At 39.3% G+C, this 19,196-nt stretch overlaps 1 non-coding gene across 1 annotated transcript; it reads left to right on the forward strand.

The window, feature by feature from the left end:
* Positions 1 to 18,850: 18,850 nt before the first annotated feature.
* On the forward strand, positions 18,851 to 18,956 carry LOC114217672 (U6 spliceosomal RNA). The gene has a single exon (XR_003611013.1). It is a non-coding gene; the product is annotated as a U6 spliceosomal RNA (small nuclear RNA).
* The last annotated feature ends 240 nt before the right edge of the window (positions 18,957 to 19,196 follow it).

Here is a 19,196-nt window from a genome sequence, read left to right on the forward strand (position 1 = left end):
ATGCAAGAGGTGATGGAAAGAAGAACGAGGAAGTTCTTAAAATTGTGTCATGATTATGAAAATCACTAACTCCAAATCGCCAACTTAGAGCATCAACTATTCTAACCTTTACTGGGATAGGGCGGGAGAGCAGCTCAGAGGGAGTGTCAGAGAATTAAAACTCCCAAATAGAAATGAGCTTGGGTCTGACAGCACCCTGTCCCTTTTAACCTTTTTCACACCACAATATGCATATAAGGAAAACCATAATTTCATGTTTACGATGCATTGAGGTAAAGCACTTGTGTTGGAAGAGAATGAAGCTCTGGTGACCCAGGTCTTGTCTAGCTGCTTCTGAGGCACCTTAAGTCAAACCACACCTCCAAACCACTGGCTTGGAAGCCCTGAATATTTGAGACATGGTGCTTAAGTGGTTTTATCCACTGGGGAGCCCAAATCTTCGATATAATATAAAGGAATCTTGCCCCGACACAGGTAACTATGGTATATGTGATATAGCATGCTTAGCAAGGCAAACTGAGTTGGGATGAAACCCCAGCCTGAACACTCACTAGTTTACATAACCTGGGGCAACTTAGCTCACCTCTCTAAATTCAGGAAAATAAGAGGCCATATCCTCACAAGCCATGTTGGGGCTCGAAAGAAAAAGAAGAATGTGTATTCCTATATACAATCATCAAAACCCCTCCCTTATTTTGAATCAAGTGGAAACAATGAACAGAAGCTCTCTAGTGGGGAAAAAAAAGAATGCCTCTATATAAAGCTCGGTATTGCCCAATCTGTTCACACACCATTATCCTAATAAACTGGCTGGTGGGGGATGTGCCGATTGGAAAATGACTGTTCCTATTGCACAATGATACAGGGTCGTAAAACACACAGCCTATTTTTATTTAAAATTACGTTTGATTCTTCTAGAGTTTTTCCATTAATTTTGATTTAAAAAAATGTCATGTTAAAAATGGCTTTTGTTGAGGACTGCATTTTTTGGTGCTCCCTTACATTTTGCTCCTGTGGTATCCCTTCCTTCACCCTAGTGTTGGTCCTGAAAATACGTACTCTGAAGGATGATTATAATTGGGAATAAAGTTTGTAAAATACTTTCACAGAATCGATACTTAAGAATAGCAGGCATTGCTATTTCACAGTACCTACAGAGATCCTGTAGCTATTACAGAACACATTTGCTGAGAATCCCTGAAGCCGCAGTGTGAGAACAGCACGCAGTTTAGTAAGCGTGTTTGAGAGGATAGAGAGCAAGCTCTAAGATCAGCCTCGAGGTCCTGCTCACCACGGAAATGCCGATGATTCTTAACCAGAATGTTCAAGGAAAGGGTGTTGCCCCAGGTAGTGTTACTCTTCTCCAGTTCTGGGCATCCTCTTGGGTTTCCCAAGCTGTGTGCCCACCCGTCACTTTAGACCCTAGTGATTGTACTCAGGTATTTTTTAGTCTTGGCCTGCACCAAAAAGTCTATAAATACTGAGTTTACCAATTGACTTTCACAAAAAGCTCTTGATTCACTCCTTTATGTTCAGCAAAATGCTGACAGCCTGCCTAATTGTGCTGAAAGCCGCCTGTCTCTCCAACTAGGCAACTAACTCTTCTCTCTGGCCCAATATTGACTCTCAGTGGGCAGACCTGGGGATTTTAAATCCACCTTTGGCAGGAAGAACACCTTTCTGGCAGGAGTCTGACCAAAAGTGCTCCCTGTGAGCAGTGCTTTGGGGCTACCTGAGCCTCTGCCTCTGGCAGCAGAAATGCAACAGCTTCTTCACCCGCCATACTGTGAGGGCTACGGGAAGTAACCCAGGGGGACGCATCACCTGCCCCTGCCTCTGAGAATGATATCCTGGGGTAATTTGATGGCAAACACAATAAAAGAACCAGTATGTAGTTAAATTCAACAAATGCTGAAAAATTAGCACAGTGACTGCTCCTAACTACCTCCATTTATTCTGGAACTCGGAGTCTAGCAGAACAATTCCGTGGTAATTTTGCAATATGTTGCTTCCAGCCTAGGAAGGCAAATAAATAGATACTTTCACTTTTCATTCCCCGAGCTGTTTGCAGAGAATAGGGGAGAAAAATACAACAACTTGTTAAATATTTTAAAAAAAATTTAGTCATCCAAAGAAAAAGTGCTTACAAGAGGAAAGACTTGACAGAAAGTAATATCTAGACACAGCACAGGGCTTCTCACTTCTGATGAGTTTGCAGCCTAAATAGTAAAATATGCTCTTTCCTAGTCCACCTTGTTTCCACAGAGACCTCGGCTGAAAAACAGCCTGTTACCAACAGTTAGCGCCCTTTGTCTGCCCTGGATGCTGAAGGCTCTGTGAGCAAGGAATGAGCAAATGTGGAATAAATGTTAGCTGCTGATTTCATTCTCACTTGGTACCTTATCTCTCTCACCCATGAGTCACTAAGGAGCTCTCAGATTTGCCTCAATCTGACTCGCTTTACACTCTGACTTTTCTTGTAGTTACTTTCTCCTCTTTGTGTAATACAAAGAATGCCCTGCAGGATGTTGCTGTGTTCTTCATTTACTTCTTTAGAAGTCAGTTCAAATTCTCTATTGTCTATTCTCTTTACAAAATCAATATATGTACTATAAGCTATTCCAACAATATAGAAATATTGAAAGGAAAACATTAAAAATCACTGATGATATCATCAAAAAATGACCACAAGTAACATCCTGATGTGACTTCGTCCAGATTTTTCCCTGCCTCCCCCCTCCTTATTTATTTATTCTCCATCCATTTCCTTTCCCTACTTTTTTGAAATGCCACTTATACAGCAAATTCCCAAGTATTCATAGGTGTCTTTCTAGACTCAGTTCTGGTGATTTAGTTAGTATTGACCTCAGCGTCCTGAGGGCTCTGCAGACCCTTTGCTAGGTGATTGAAGACGGAGGGTGTGTGGTGGATAGGAAGAAGATCCGTCTGCTAGTGAGCGTGGAGCTTCTAGGTCTCCCAGTCCTCCTTTTACCAGACCAGCTTTTGTCTCGGCCCAGGAATTAGGGCTTGTGTGCAAGATTTTGTTTGAATAAAGACTTATGTGGCAGAAACAGAATAAAACCTCACATAGTCTGTTTCATTTTTCTGTCAGGATATGAGGTGTTACTATTATGCTTTTGTAGCAGTTCTCTTCATGCAATTGCATTGCTGTGACAGTTTTGAAGTGAGGATGCTTCTATGTGGCCTAAAAAGCGACTATTACATGTATAACTCATATGTGAGTACTGTATGAAATAGAGGTCCTCACCTAAGTCCTGAGCCATCCCTGGGCACGACTGCCTTTTTCTGATGTCCCCTGTCGATGTTTGACTCCGTTCCAGGAAGAGAACAGGTTCTCACAAGGTCTGTGTTCATTCCTGGCTGTTCTCACCATCCACGGGTACTGTGACACTGAGACCCAGCTGCGAAGGCCAGAGGACTCCACTGTGGCTGACCCTGACTTGCTACCCAGCGACTGCTCACCTAGTACATTATTTTTCTTGCTACGGCAACTGCCACCATGTAAAATATGGAACTGAGATGCCCCAGTTGCTCTTTGTCTGTCTTTATGGGACAGGGACGGATGATCACCCTCATTGTTAGAGCCTCCCTCCTCCTCACATTCCCACACACACTAATGAAACCCGTTAGGCTCCAGGACTCATTTCTGCTCCCAGAGTAGCCATTTCCCAGGATTCCTGAGACTAAATAGTAGGACTATTTTATCTAGGTAAGAAAAAGCCAACCCCATTTCTCTCACCCACTGTGTGGCCTTGCCTCATCACCCAAGAAAGAAAATAGCAAAAAAAGTTTTACATTGGTACATCTCATATATTTTCAAGTGGGTTATTTGTACTACCCATGAATACTTTGTCACATTTTCTGAGAATTTATTTATATATTAAATGGTCCACCTCTCAAAATTTTGATTTCTTTCTTGACTTTATTAGGGTCTTACTCATTTGCATTCAGTTAATAAGTATTTGACTCACTAATGGCACTTATTTGAAGATCTAAAATATATACATCTCTGTCTTTGTAGACTTCCTCATAATTCTAAATCTATTTGAATGGATGTAAAATAGATACTACGAGACAGTAGATGTGGAACGAGGGAATATTTAGACCTTAAATGAATCACAAATTTTTACTCAATACTTTCAGTTATATATGTGGGCTATATGACATTTATAATCATGGTTAGAAAGGAAAGGATAAATATATTCTTGGAAGCTAACTTACAATAGGCTCTTGAAATATTTTATTGAATTGATATGACAGTAAAATTAATGCACATATAATTTTGAAAATCCCAACAGTATAATATTGAATAAAGGAAAAGGTATAAGGGTTAGCAATAGAAGGATCAGGAGTATCTTTGGTACACATTCCTTGGTAACTAAAACGTATTTTATACTTTTGTAGGATAATTTCAGTGTGGTTATGCAAAAATATCTCAGATTGGAGATCTACATCAAAACCACACCCAGTGCTGTACCTTTATCTCACAGCTGTGTGTCTGCCAGGTCAAAGGCCCACTGATTACTCTTTTATTCTGCCCGTGGGATTTTACTGATGAATCTTCCATGTTTATTCTTCACTATAGAATCATTCAGTCAAGAACTGAATTAAACTTTGACTTTACAGAAACAGTATGTTTGGCAGCAAAGCAAAATGATAATATTGAAAGGTGTGATCTTTAAATGAAACTCTAGTAAATGCTACACACGTTTTGCTTCCCCAAGAATCGCCTGAAAGTACTTTGACCCTTAGTGTCTAACATTTGTCCTCGTAAATTAGAATTTGCGAACACAGTTGGTGGTTCGTTCTATTTTTACACTCTGTTTTTCCCAGGGGAATATCTGAAAGGCGTGAGCATGCTGTCCTGCTCCATCAGCACCTCATGAAGGTGAAGTGTTATTGGATCATAAGTTGACTGCTGCTCTCCTAATAGGAATTGTGTGGTATAAGGGAAGGATTCTTTTTCCCTCCTGTCGAGAGGGAAAAGAATAGTCGAGTAGATGTGAGAAAGAGGAAGCAACTTTAAATTACAAATGGGGAGGTGGGCTATTGAAGACTAATTTTGTTTTCCCTGCAGATTACTCTTCATTATTTCAGAAAATGTATTTAAATATATTTATACACACAGTTTCTAGGTGGCAAACCAAACTTGTCTCCTATTCCCCTTCTCTTCTCCTTTACCTTATATTCTTTTAGGTTGCTATGAACAGAGACACATTCAGATTACTCCGGTTATGGGATTTTATTTTAAAGATACCTGGTGAAATGAGGAGTCTTTCAGTTCTTCGAGGTTACAAGGAACAGAGAAACTCATGATGGAGTAAAATATAAGGATGCCCACTTAAATAAGAATGACAGAAAAAATAACAAAAGAGTTCTTTATCAGTATATGTGACATATTTTAAAGTGTGGGTTATCTGTCCTACCTGTGATATTTTGCTGCCTGAGCAAAGCTAGAAAGCAAAAAAAAAAAAAAAAAAAAAAAAAAAAAAAAGTGCATTTTCTGAGAATCCATTTGCATGTTAAATAATCTACCTCTCAAATACTTTCATTTCTGTCTTGACTTTACCATCGTTTTAGTCATTTATATTCAACTAATAAATTATTTCACTGTTTACAAATAGGAGCTCCCCCTCAGACCTCAAGGAAGTAGAACAAGATCTAAAATAGCATTCAGAATACAGTGCTTTCTGTTCTCCTATATTGCCCCGGTAGGACTCAAGTTATCTTTGCTTTCACTTTTCCTGAGATTACTTAACCTCTTTTGACTAGCTCTCTCTGCTTCTTCCCTCTCTGCTTCTAGGCATCTTCATTCTCTTGGCACATAGCATCTCCCCATTGCCTTCTTTCTCTGTCTCCCTCATCTCGTGCCTCTTTACTCTGCCAAAGCTCTCTGGATATCTGGCATTCATACTCACCAAGAGAATCTGATTAGTTCAGCCTGTCACTATCCTTACTGAAAAGCTTTTGTAGTAGCCTTTGTTTCAGGCATCAGGCCCCAGCCCAGTTAACTGTGACTAGGGCAGGGTCACCTGGCAGAAAACATGAGTCTCTATGCCCAGGGAATCCCCTGCAGCTGCTTTTCTCAGAAGGGCGTCATGCAATGGCAGGCCTTCAGAGCAGAATGGCTTGTTTAGTATGGGAAAGTTTTAGATTTTTATTCATGCTCACTAAAGAGGTCAACCCTTGTACTGTCACAAATGCTGGTCTCGACGTCGGTCACTGAAATAACAGAGTGTCACAGAATGCAGCTCAAAGTAGCACATGTTGGCAGCAAAGATTTCTTGGCCCTTACCACTCAAACAACACGTGAGGGAGTGACTCTAGACAAGAAGGTGTAGGTGCTGGTGAGCATGGTATGTATGTGACCTTTGCATCCCAAGTCATTCCAGCCTGGGGATAGACATCACCAGCAGCGCTTGAATAGAATTTGTGAAGGCCCATCCTTTTGCGCTTAGAAGGAACTGCTTCCTCCCTCAAATTTTTCACCAGTAGAGCTTGGAGTTCCCAGAGGGTTTCTCCCATGTGCTCTGAGAACTACGCCTCTTGACTGCCGTGGCATGCCGGGATTCTCTCCCTCCTTTGTCTTGAATGCTTGTGATGAAGCCCCTGGCTGCAGCTGATGCCAAGACAGGCAGCTGTGCCTCTTGCCAAAAACACCATTGCAGCTGTTCCTGCTGCTGACACTGCCTACCAGACTGAAACCTCCCCCAACTGCAGAAAAACATGTCACCAAGTGTATGCTCAATATCCAGGCTATGGCATCCAGCAACAGCTGCAGCCAAGTCTACTTTCCTAGTGTTGCTGCTTTCATCACCAGTGATGCTGTCGCTGCCATTGGTGCCACCCCTGGTGCCACCCCTGTTGCCTTGCCCTCTTCACGCCCCAGAGAGATCTAAGGGAAAACAGCTTTTTTACTTTTACTTGTTCTTTTATTGAAATTGTATCCTCCACAAACTCAGTCATGCGTCCATAGGACCTAGGTCAGGGCATGATCTAGGTGACAATTTGGGTTCAGAATCCTCTGTCCCATCCAGTATCAGTTAGCTGGCTTCCCTACATTATTTTCATTTCTTTGGTGATGAGTTCTTTCCCACAAGCTTCTTGGTTCCTGTGTACAGGAATAAGATAGGCCTTGGGAATCCCATAATCTCTTAATCTCCCATAATCTATGATTCCTGTTGCAGCTATGGTGGAGGGATTGACAATGCAGTATGAGCTTATATTGCTCCAAGTGATCCCTCTGCCACAAATCCCTTAAGAAAACTGACTGAATGCCTCTGCCACCCTAGGCACCATTAATGAGACCAGGAGTGCTTCTGACTCAGGAAGAGATGATCTGTAGTTGGCAGATAACCAGTGAGGTGGGCTAGTGTAAAAGCCCTCCGCAGCAAGGTGAATACCAATTAGCAGAACCAAAAGATCTTTTCTCTTAAAAAGATTGAAAATGAGATACATTTACAGAGGGAGTGAGCAGTTGGAAATGGGAAAAGAAGGTGAAAGAAATAAAGCAGGGAAAAAAGAAGCAACCACAAGGAAGTGGAAGTCTAAAGGTAGGAGAACTTGAGTTGAGGGCTGGGGGAAGGTGTGGCAGACAGTAGCCGTAAATAAAGAGATAAGCTGCATTACAAGTACAGTGAAGTTGCTGGGTGGGTAACAACAGCCAGTAGCCATGAGCTTCTGAGGGGAACACTACCAGCATTTCCCTTGTCTGAGTCTCCAGAGCTGCTATTGCAAGTACTGGTATTAGAAATGCCAGAGAAGAGGCGCCTGGGTGGCTCGGTCAGTTAAGCGCCTGCCTTCAGCTCAGGTCATGATCCCAGCGTCTTGGGATTGAGCCCCGCATCAGGCTCTTTGCTCAATGAGGAGTCTGCTTCTCCCTCTCCGCCTCCCCCTGCTGGTGCTTTCTCTTTCTCTCGCTCTGCCCTCTCTCTCAAATAAATAAAACCTTAAAAAAAAAAAAAAAAAAAGAAAGAAAGAAAGAAAAAGAAATGCCAGAGAATACTAGTCTTTAACAGGAAAGTATCTTACACTACTTTTGACTGACCATCTTTCTGAACCAAGAATTGTCACCGTATGGTCTGGCAATGAAAATATGCTTATGGGCTTGCATAAGTGAAAAGAGAACTATGCAGGGAAACCTGTCCTCCTGATTCGTGTTGGACACAGCTTTCTGTATGAGGTTGAGAGAATACACACTATATTTGCTGATTATTGCCTACCTTAAAGTTTTAGAAAGTTTATCACTAAACTCTTTACTGGGAATTATAGACACTCTTGATTCATAAACATCTTTATCTCCCTAAATGCATGTCCTTGTTTACGATAGTTACTTTAAATGAGAAATTAGAGAAACATCACTTAGTTTCTTTAAAAATAATAATTTTTCTGAAACTATAGAGAATGTGTCTTTTGTGAAAAAAAAAGTATTTATGCTGTCTTTTTATTTCCCCGTAGGGCTATTAAACACTGTGTGGTAGTCTTTTATCAACGGTGTTTATACTGCATGATTTCGTTTATTTAGATGCTTGTAGAGTGTAAAATTATGGGTTTGGTGGTTTGTAGCCAGAATTTGCTTCCCCACTTCCATCCTTGCTTTTACTTGAATTGTGAAGGGTTTGGGGGAGTGTGTTTTTTGTTTTCCTCTGTAAAGCAGATAAAGAGCATGTAAACTCCCCCAAGGATCTCCTTGGATTGATATTTGGAGAAAATTCCTCTCCACTTTGGTGCTGCACAGTTCTCAAGTCAAGTCATACAAAAAGAGTACAGCTTGGGTCAGGCAGGGAGTTGGACTTATAATGTCTATAGCCTTTTCACGCTGGACTAGTTCATCTGCTTGCCCTTCACCTCTTCTAGAAGAGAGCCTATTTTTTTTTTTTTTAATTTAAGAAGCAACCTAGGAAGGTTGATTGGCTCAAAGCTGTGGAGAATATCAATTTTAGTTCATTTTTTCCTCTGCATGAGCCAAATAGAAACTTATTTTTAAAGAAGAATCTAGAGCTGAGTTGTTCACCTCTCTTCCTCTAAATGGGTGTGTTAGTTACTATGCGTTCTTGAATGGGGGAGCACTAACTTTTGTCAGCTTTTTAGATTGCCCTCAGCTCATCCTGATTTTGTGACTTCTACACTTAAATCTCAGGGACTCCTGGGAGCTGAAGTCTTGCATGGAGTTATAATTATTGAATCTAAATCATGCACAGTTATACATCAATTATAGTAGTTTTAACTGTTATTTTTGGTGTTTTTTATTTATTTTTTTGGAGGGCTGGGAAAGTCTGTTGTTTTTGTTTGTTTGTTTGTTTGTTTTGGCTGCAACTAACAGAAAATCAGTTTGAACTAAATCAGGCAACCAAAATAGGAAAGGGGAGTTATTGCTTCATGGAAACCAAGGATTGAAGAAACAGAAGAGATGTGAATGCATCTGGGCCTTAAGTCAACAGGAAACCTTGACCTGGATTTTGCAAGATCTCTCTCATTCTCTCTCTCTCTCCCCCTCCTTCTCATCCCCATGACTCACCTCTGCTCTTCTCAGGGAGTTGGCTTCATTCTCTTTCACTGCAGACTTACCACTGATACCATTTCCCATTTTGTGGTATCAGTGGTAGGGAAAAGGGAAAGGCTTAGGGAAAAGTTTGAATGGCTCAGCTGGGGGAGGTGCCCACCGCTAGACTATTCAAAGAAAGAATCAACAGTAATACCTTGTAAGAACTTGGTGGTTTCCATGGGAACCACAGGTAGGATTGGGGAGGGAAAGTGGGAAGGGGGAAGAAGTCCCAAAAGAAGGGGAGAGGCAGGGATGCTTGGCATTCACAGAAAGGAAACAATACATGCCCTTCAGAGAAATGTGGTTTAGCTGTACGGGTACAAGGATATTCTTTATCTGTATTTGAGTGAGTGAGCTGACATATGTTTATTTGTCACTGCTCCAAATCCATTCCCAGGACTGGATTTTTCCCATTTCAAACATGTGGAAAAATAGGCTTACTTGTATGTACTTAATGATAATTAAGATTCTTTTTTGTATTATGAGATGTTATACCATAAAATTGAACTTTTATACCAAGTTATACCAAAAAGTTGAACTTTTTCCTTCATGTACTTGATTGGTTGATTGGTTGATCCTGGATCTACAAAGAAGTTTGAAATGTTTTAAAAAGAAGCGCATTCAGACTCCTTCGATTATGTGTGATGTGCCAAAAGTAAAATAAATCTTCCACATAGCCAGTGCCGAAAATAAACTGATTTCAATTGCAGAATCGAAGCATCATCCTGAAACCCACACTGCTGCTCTCATAAAACTGCCATTTGACTTACTGTTTATTGTTTAGTTTTTTGACTTTTAAGGTTATGTAAGCATTGTGTAGCCCATGACTCATCCCATTATTGGATAAAGGAAAACTTCAAAAATCTCCCAGAAATCTCCTCTGATTATAAATGAATAGAAGAAAGGGAATTTTGGACAGTGAATAGATACATTCAACAAATCATTGCTCACTAAAAACATAAACAAAAAGAAGCCAAGGTCACCTTGACTTTCAGTATTAAGCTGATTAACGAGACTATTTTTTTTCTTTTCCTTTCCTTTTTGACTTTTTTGAGATGGATTTATAGCAAAATGCCCTACTAAAAATTGAACAAACCAGTTATTTCTGCACACTGTTCTTGTTTTCCTTTTTCCAGCATCTGTTTTTTTTTTCTTTTTTTTTTTTAAGATTTTATTTATTTATTTGACACAGAGAGGGACAGCGAGAGGGAACACAAGCAGGGGGTGTGGGAGAGGGAGAAGCAGGCTTCCCGCCGAGCAGGGAGCCTGATGCAGGGCTCGATCCCAGGACCCTGGGATCATGACCTGAGCCAAAGGCAGACGCTAAGGACTGAGCCACCCAGGCACCCCCAGCAGCCGTCTTTTGACGCATACTTGCAGAGAGTCTGTCTTGATGGATAGAGGAACGTTTCCTACCGGAGGGCAATTTGGCAATACTTCACCTATGTAGTCTCTGCTATGGATTTGCCCTAGATTAGGGAGATAATTAATAAGGATAACTTCGAATCACATAAACTAACTACAAAAATTTCAATAAAGAGATAAATGAATAAATTAAATTGTCTTTTATTTATTTATTATTACTATTTGGGGGGGTTTATTCAACTTGCACAGACAAAGGGCAGCTAAAATCTGGATATTTCCCAAGGATTTATTGTTTGTGCTTGTCAGCACACCTGACTAAAATCAAACTCTTAAGAATTATCTAATCTCACTTTACAGGTGGCTTCGGGGAGAAATAAATATCTAAATGCTTAGGGGCAAGTCAAGTGTAAAATATGCTTTGTGAAAATGCCTGCTGAATTTGACATGACATACTTTATTATAACAATGGATGATCTGATAGTAAGAGCCCTCAGGCTTTTGAGGCTCATTGGTGTCAATTTTGGAAACAAGGGTAAAAGATTTTTATCTTCAAGCTTCACTGTTATGCTTTATTTGGGGGATCTTTTAGGAATGTTCATAATTGTTATTAAATAAAAATAACCAAAAACATAGATCTGTCATAGCAATTTTATATGAAAGATCCAAGATTATCATCAAGCTATAAATTTGTCTTGGGATATTTACTTTATATGAATTCATTTGTGCCATAAATTTTAAAAGGTTAGAAGTTTATTTCTTGGTTATTCATACCAATTTTCCATTCGTATTTGTAATAGATTTCTCAAATATGATATTTCCTACACTGAGCTTTTGATCTCCCTTCACCAATCTGGTCTACCTGAAGACATGTCCATCTCAGTAAATGGCAACTCCATCTTTCCAGTTTCTCAGGCCATGATCTTAGAGTCACTCTTGACTCCTGTCTTTCCCTTATATACCAACATTCAAATGATTAGTGTGTCTTACTGGTTTTATCTTGAAAATACATTTAGACTCCAGTCAATTCTCATTTCCTTCATTACCACCTTTCTGGTCCAAACAACCATCATCAACGGCCTGGTTGATTGTAGTAGCCTTACTTTGACCTTCCTGTTTTATTCTTTCTCCAAATAGTCTATGCTCAAACGAACAGCCAGGGTGATGCTATAAAAACCTGATATTCTTCTGCTTAAATTTTCCAATATCCTTCCATTTCTCCAAAGTAAAGGTGCTTCAAAGACTCCCAGGCCCTACGAAATCTACCCTCTACTTCACCATCTCATTTACCTTTCTGACCTCACTTCCTTGAACTCTCTCCCCTACTGAGCTTCAGCCACGTTGCCTTCTTTGCTCTTCTTCCATTCTGAAGGTGCTAGTGGAAGTCCCTGTGACTATTTCCTTCAACCTGAGTTTTCTGCTCCTGACCCCATAGGAGCTATATCCCCAGCATAAGAACTACCAGCTTTGAACCTAGTGTGGACAGTCATCGGGAGAAATAAGTTCCTATTATACTCCTTCACAGTCTTCTACTGAAGTCACATGTATCCTCTAAGCATGAAGATCAGCTAAATCATATGTGATAGAAGGGAAAGAAAGGGAAGAGGGAGGAGACCTAATGTAACTGTAAAGTTATGAGGATGGAGCTATAAGCCACTGATGAGATTATGTACAATAGCACCTATTATTTTATATTCTTACCTTTCATTAAATCTGGAGATTTCATATAAACCTTCCTGTACCCTTTAGAAGAGTGGGATTTTCACAGGAAGCACTTAGCCAACCTTATAAAATATGTGCATATGTGTGTGTGTGTGTGTGAAGACTATGGTTCCTAGGCATCCAACTAAGCCTGCCAGGGCAGAGTTTTCTTCCAGTTTCTGAGAAACTCTGGTCAACTTAGGCAGATAGAAGTGTTTTCATCATTGATAAGTCTAGCCTGGACAAATAACTGAAGAAGAGTATGAATTTTAAGCTCTTAGATGCTGACCAAATAAAAGAAATCGAACAGCCAAAAAAAATGCATGCTCTGTGAGGTTCAGATTAAGAAGCATTGATGAAATTCACCAAAGCAAGCATTGCTGTTTTATGTATTACACGTTCTCTTGATAAAAGAAGGTGTCAAAAGGGCGCCTGGATGGCTCATTCAGTTAAGCATCTGCCTATGGCTCAGGTCGTGTTCCCCAGCTCCTGGGATCCAGCCCCACATGGGGCTTTCTTGCTCAGCAGGGAGTCTGCTTCTCCCTCTCTCTCTGCCCCTGCCCCCCTGCTTGTGCTCTCTCTCTGTCTCACACACTCTCTCTCAAATAAGTAAATAAAATCTTAAAAAAAAAAAAAAGGAAGGTGTCAACACAATCCATCTCTAGTGGCTTTTGAGCAGAGATTCAGGATAAGGATCAGGTTTCTAGGACCGGCTGCAAATGTGCTCATCTTTTGGGAACACAGGAAAGGAAATCTAATGGTGAAGAAATCTTCATAGGGTAGCCTGAAAAAAAAAAAAAAAAAAAAGAGACCAGAAGAAAGGAGGAAGAGCAGACTGGACAGCAAGTTGCCCCAAAGATCTTGAAATCAGTGGTTGAACACCTCCCCAAACTATGCTTGATGATTTCAAGGCGTGGAGAAGTAAATAAGCGATTGACATTAAGCCTCACGTGATTTTTGCTTGACTTCATTAATAAGAGTAAACATTATTTTGTCTCTTATGGCCAGTTACTAGATTGTTTTTAAAAGATCAAACTTTGTCTAGAAATTGGCATTCTTTCCCTATGATTTTCATATTTTCCAATCTCGTGGAGTTTCCTGAAATTCTTAGCAAGGATTCTAGATATGATAGTGCTGATTTTATTTCTTATTAAAAATCTTCATTTCCCACCATCAACTCTGAACCCCCCCTTACCTTCCTTTTTTTTTTAGCTTTATTGAAGTGCAATTGACAAAATAAAATTATAAGATATTTAAAGGTAATGATATTTACCTTCCTGGATGCTTAAAGAAAGCATTTTTATTTCTTTTGAGTCTTCTGTTGTTCCCTCCTATCTCTCTATATTATAAGTTTACATGCTAGATTTTGACTTGATAATTATAGTCATATAATTATAGTTTCCTGCTATGATGGATTATGACTTAACCCACTTACATAATTATCTTGCTAAGTTTTGTTTTTTGTCTTAATTGTCTTTGTTATTTATTTTTGTTTCTATCAACTATAAACAGTATCTCATGATTCCACTTCATTATTCTTCCTCCCATTCAGCCACTCGGCTGTCTGTACTTAAACATTTATTTTGTCAAATTTCATTTTTGTTCTGTGTCAATAGATGCTTCTAGTTTTTATATGTTGTTTGTTGTTTTAACTAACTCCTATTGAGGACTTACTATGTGTCAAGCACTATTACAGGCACTTTGTGTTAAGTAACTTAAGCCTCACAAAAAGACGATAAAGTAGATAACTTATTTCTATCCTACAGAAAGGAAATTGAGTAACATAGAAATTAAGTAAATTTCTGGATTCATATAGCCAGTAAGAACCTTAGGGTCTGTCTTCCTAAAGATTGACTAATACAATCTCTTTAGGTTGTCTCTTGAAATTGAAAGTCATTAACCATATTCTAATTACAATGTAAAGAGTATCCATTGTAGTGTCAATTAGTGTATTATGATTACACTCAGTTTCTTATCTGGTTTGTTTTCTAATTGCTTTTCTTTTTTTCTTACATTGCCTTTTCTATCTCTTAAAATCTTTTAATACCTCAAGGGTGGTATTAAATCTCCTTTTTTCTTTGATACTTTTTCCCAAGCCTTTCAGTATCCTCCACCATCAAGTTGTTCTGATTTCTCTCTAGGATGGATCACTGCCCATGTTCTGTCCTGGACTGGATCATCTGTTCCCTAGATTTCACATTTTCCTCCTTAATTTATTGTCTTACTGTGCTATAATGTATCCTCAAATATATCCTAAGAAATGGGAATTTACATTTTTGAAGTTTTTAAAAATCTGTCCTTCTTTGGACAGTTGTTTTGACTGCTTTTAGGATTCCAAGTTATAAAGAATTTCCACTCAAAGCTTTGAAGGCATTTCTCCATTACCTTCTAGCATTCGGAATTGTTGATTGGATGGCCAGTGCCAAACTATACTTGTAATTTTGTGGATGTCCTGTTTCTTCTCCTTGGAACCTACCAGGATAATCTTTCTCCGCAGCATTCTGAAATGCTATGAAAATACAATTAGAGTGGGCGCTAATACTTCATGCCCTGGGCTTTTTTAGTCTGAGGACTTTTGTCTTCCATTCTAAGAAAACTGTCTCTCTCTCTTGCATTTCCTCCCCTCTGTCTTCCCTGGTCCATTTTTAAAATTCCTATGAATAGGATGTTGAACTTCTGAATTATTATATATGTCTTACAACTTTTCTCTCATTTTTTTATCTTTTTAACTTTTTAATTTTTATTCTAGGAGATTTACTTCTCAACAGTCGCTTTCAATTCTTGCGACTTTTTCCTTTTGTTTTTTTAATTTCAGAAAACATATTTTTGTAAGTGTCTAGAGCTCTTTTTGTTCTTTAATTTTTCTTTTCCGTTACATCTTGTTTTTGTTTTATGGATGCAGAATCTTCTCTGATCTTTGTAACATTACTTAGAAAGATTTTTTTCTGAATTCAGCAGGATCACTTTTCTCTGTTGTTAATTTTGGTTTTTTCTCTTTGTGTTGTTGTTATAGAGTTTTCTCAGGTTTGGTGCCCCTTGTTTCTCATTTGGGCTCAAGCACAGGCCACCGAAGTGTCAGCCTGTGAGCCTTCTGAGGGTAGCGGGGCTTGTCCGTTAGGCAGCGGCACTGGAGGGTGAGTGGTCAGGGAGCCGGCTCTCACACTAGTCACTTGCTCCAATGCTCTTCCTGGCTGGCCTGGTTCTTCTTATGTCGCTCATTCCATATCATGAGAAAAGATCCTTTTCCTTTTCTCATTTGTTAGTTTGTTCAAACAGTATCTGTCCGGTGGCCAGGAGTGCTGTGTTTGGGGGAAGGGAAGGCGGTGGCCAGGTAGTCTCTATTTCATACTTCAATGAATCCTCCCATCCCATGCCCCCTATTTCACTTCTACTGTCCATTGTCCCTGCGATTCTAAGAGCCACATGTCTCCAGGGCTGTGCAGAGCTAATAATGGGTTTCCTTACCGATCACTTTCCCCTCCACGTCAGGCTTCAGCTTACTCTCTTCCACATCGACAAACACCAGTCATCCTTCTGTTTCCAGGAAAATGTTAAAATCTCTATTCTGATCGTGGCTCCCTTCCCATTCTCTTCAGCTTTCCAGGACTGAAGATGTTCCTTTCCAGTTCTCCTTGTTCTTCCACCAGAGTTTAATTAAATGGGAAGTACCCGGGTGAGGCTTAGTTATAGATGCGAGTGATTATAAAAAAGATCTGCAAGTAATTATAACATGGAACTGGGGTGAGAATAATAGCTCTTACTGTGAGCACAGCTATCTATCTCGGTGCTGATACTTGTCTCTTGGTACGACCTGCTTTGCATTCCCTGCCTTGGTAGACAGTTTTGAAAGATGCTTGATTACATATTAAGTCATTAACCAAAGTTCAGAGGTGCCATATCAAGCTTCTAAAGTGTTATTGTCAAGTTCTGTTAGTTGTCACCTATAAGTAATTGTGTGTTTAACGGTCGTGGAATCGGCATTGCTGAGTCCTGTGTTTCCATGGTGCAATGGCACAGAAAAGTGTCCTGTGATGCCCGTTTACAGGAGTGCAGGTCTTTGTGGCCACTCATGCAATGAAGAACTGTCAGGTCGCTTTTAAACTTCCCATAAGGAAAAGTATATATTTCTCTGTTAAGCATATATCTGAATGTAAGTATATCCCAGTTAATTAATTCTGCTGATAAATTGCAAGCATGATAAATTCCCTTGAAATACTATTGGAAATATGCATTTTTAGTGTGTAAGTTTGCAAAACCTCTACCTGAAGCATGATTGTATACCTTTGGCTAGAAAGCTCTGAGTTCGCTTCCTATGCCCTCCTTTTAAGTTAAAGCTGACAGTCCCTGGAAGGTAAGTTTTCCCCACTATAAAAGAATTCTGAAATTCTAGTGTGCATCACCTGATGAGTTTATTAAAAATACGAAATACTGGGCCTCAAACCCAGAAAGTCTGATTCAGGAGATCTAAACTAAGGCCCAGGAATCTGCTTTGTAATACAGTGTGCAGATTATTCAAGTGCAGACAGTACATGACCTTCCTTTGAGAATCCCACTCTAAGGATAAAGGAGAAAGAGGGAGATTAGTTAACAAACCAGTGTCTCCTGATAAATACTTTAAGAGGAAATAAAGCAGAGAAAATCAGCAATGTAAAGTTCTCTATAGTACCTGAGTCCCACTAGAGTTAAATAGATGGTAATTCTTCACATTAAACATGTAAATGAGCCAAAAAATATGGATGTTATTATCAGGTTAGTTTCTTTCTTTCTTTCTTTCTTTCTTTCTTTCTTTCTTTCTTTCTTTCTTTCTTTCTCTCTCTCTCTCTCTCTCTCTTTCTTTCTTTTAAGAAAAACTCATTACTTAGGTAAAGAACTTTTAATTACCAAAATTCCAATCTTTGAAATGATGATGTTTTCATTTGCTTTGTGAAATAATAATTCTAGAGAATAATGTTTCTTCCGCATATTGGATTGATGTGCCTCTCCCAAACACCAAAGATACATAACCTCAACCTGCCCTTTTAAAATAAATAGCAGTTTTCATACCTGTCTTTTCCCAAGAATATCTCTTATTCTTTGAAACCCTATGTTTGTTCATTGCGTCAGGGCAAACCGCAGGCTCTAAGACAAAAGTGAACAGGTAAGCATGTTGGAACTGGAAGATTTTCTTTGCTGTCAACTATTTTACTTGGAAGAAAGATCACCAAAGGGAGCTATTTGGTTGAGAATAAATGTTCAAATAAAGTTAGCATTGCATTCAAGCCATTTTGTTCATTTTTTAAGAACTTGAGCTATTTTCCTTGGCGTTATTATACGTGTAGACAGGTAGAAACCTGCAAAGTCGAACTGTGAAGGAAGAAAGGTGACAGAAGTCTTTGTTAGATTTTTGAGGGAGATTGGCCTGTCTTCCTCTAGTGTATATGCACCAGACAAGTAGCTGTGATTGCTTTACAGATACTCAATTATACAGGGAAGTTACTCCCTCTGATTGAGAAGTCTAGCATGATTGGACCCAAAATAACCGTGGCCAGATGCCAAGAGAAATTCCCTCTAAGCATGAATGTGTTCCCTGTTTGCACAATCCTAGACAAGGGGTGCTTCAAATCTACTCACCACCCCCCCCACCCCCCGCTCTGTCTGTCTACTAGGACAAAAGCCCTTGACTTACCTTCACTTAAATTGTTGCTACCAGCCTCCATTTCTCACCTGACTGTAAGTGTGTGGCCAATGTTTAATGGTTGCCATGTGGACTAATTTAGGAAAGCTTAGATCTGCTCGGGTCGCAGTTTTACAGATATGTTGATCCAAAAATGATTAACATCTTTTTACACATAGAAATTTCCTCAATTTTTAGGCTAGTCATCCAGGAGAGAGGAGGTAAAGGGAAAAAGAAGGTAGACATCTGCCTTTGAACCCCTCACCCTCCCCTCACCTGAAGGAGCTGTTGCTCCTTCGCTCAGAGGTTAGAAATGGACTCAGGTTTTCTCTTTCCATTATTTATCTTGTGATTCAGATTTCATTTTTCTTAAAGGATCAGTTTACGTATAACATCTTGTGAGCAAAAATAAAAATAAAATTGAGAGGAAAATTTGCTAACTCACACCTTATAAGGTTGATGAGAATATACTTAAGGAAAGTAAGTATATCAACCATTTTTATCCATTAAAATGCATTTATTGATAGCTCATTCTCTGCCAGGCACTCAGTTGAAATAAAGGTCTCACTGTACCTGCTTCGGCAGCACATATATTAAAATTAGAATAATACAAAGAAGATTAGCATTACCTCTGTTCAAGGATGAATGTAAGTTCGTAAAGCATTCTATATTTTAAAAAAAGAGAGAAAGAAAGGAATAGAAGTCTCACTGATTATTACATTCTTATCACCCAAACCTAGAAAAAATGTAGTTTCATTTCTATCTGACCCTTATGTTTATTGATTCTTATTTTACAAAAAAACAGTTTTTTCATTTTTTGCCCTTTACTATCACAGAAGAATATTCTCCAGTGTTTTTACAATCTTCTATGATGTTTCGTTATCATCAGTCCTCAGACTGTCATTGGGATATGCT

The sequence above is a fragment of the Eumetopias jubatus genome, unplaced genomic scaffold, assembly GCF_037043125.1.
Source record: "Eumetopias jubatus isolate StellerSeaLion01/CBP00866 unplaced genomic scaffold, mEumJub1_p1.0 scaffold_5, whole genome shotgun sequence".
Lineage (NCBI taxonomy): Eukaryota > Metazoa > Chordata > Mammalia > Carnivora > Otariidae > Eumetopias > Eumetopias jubatus.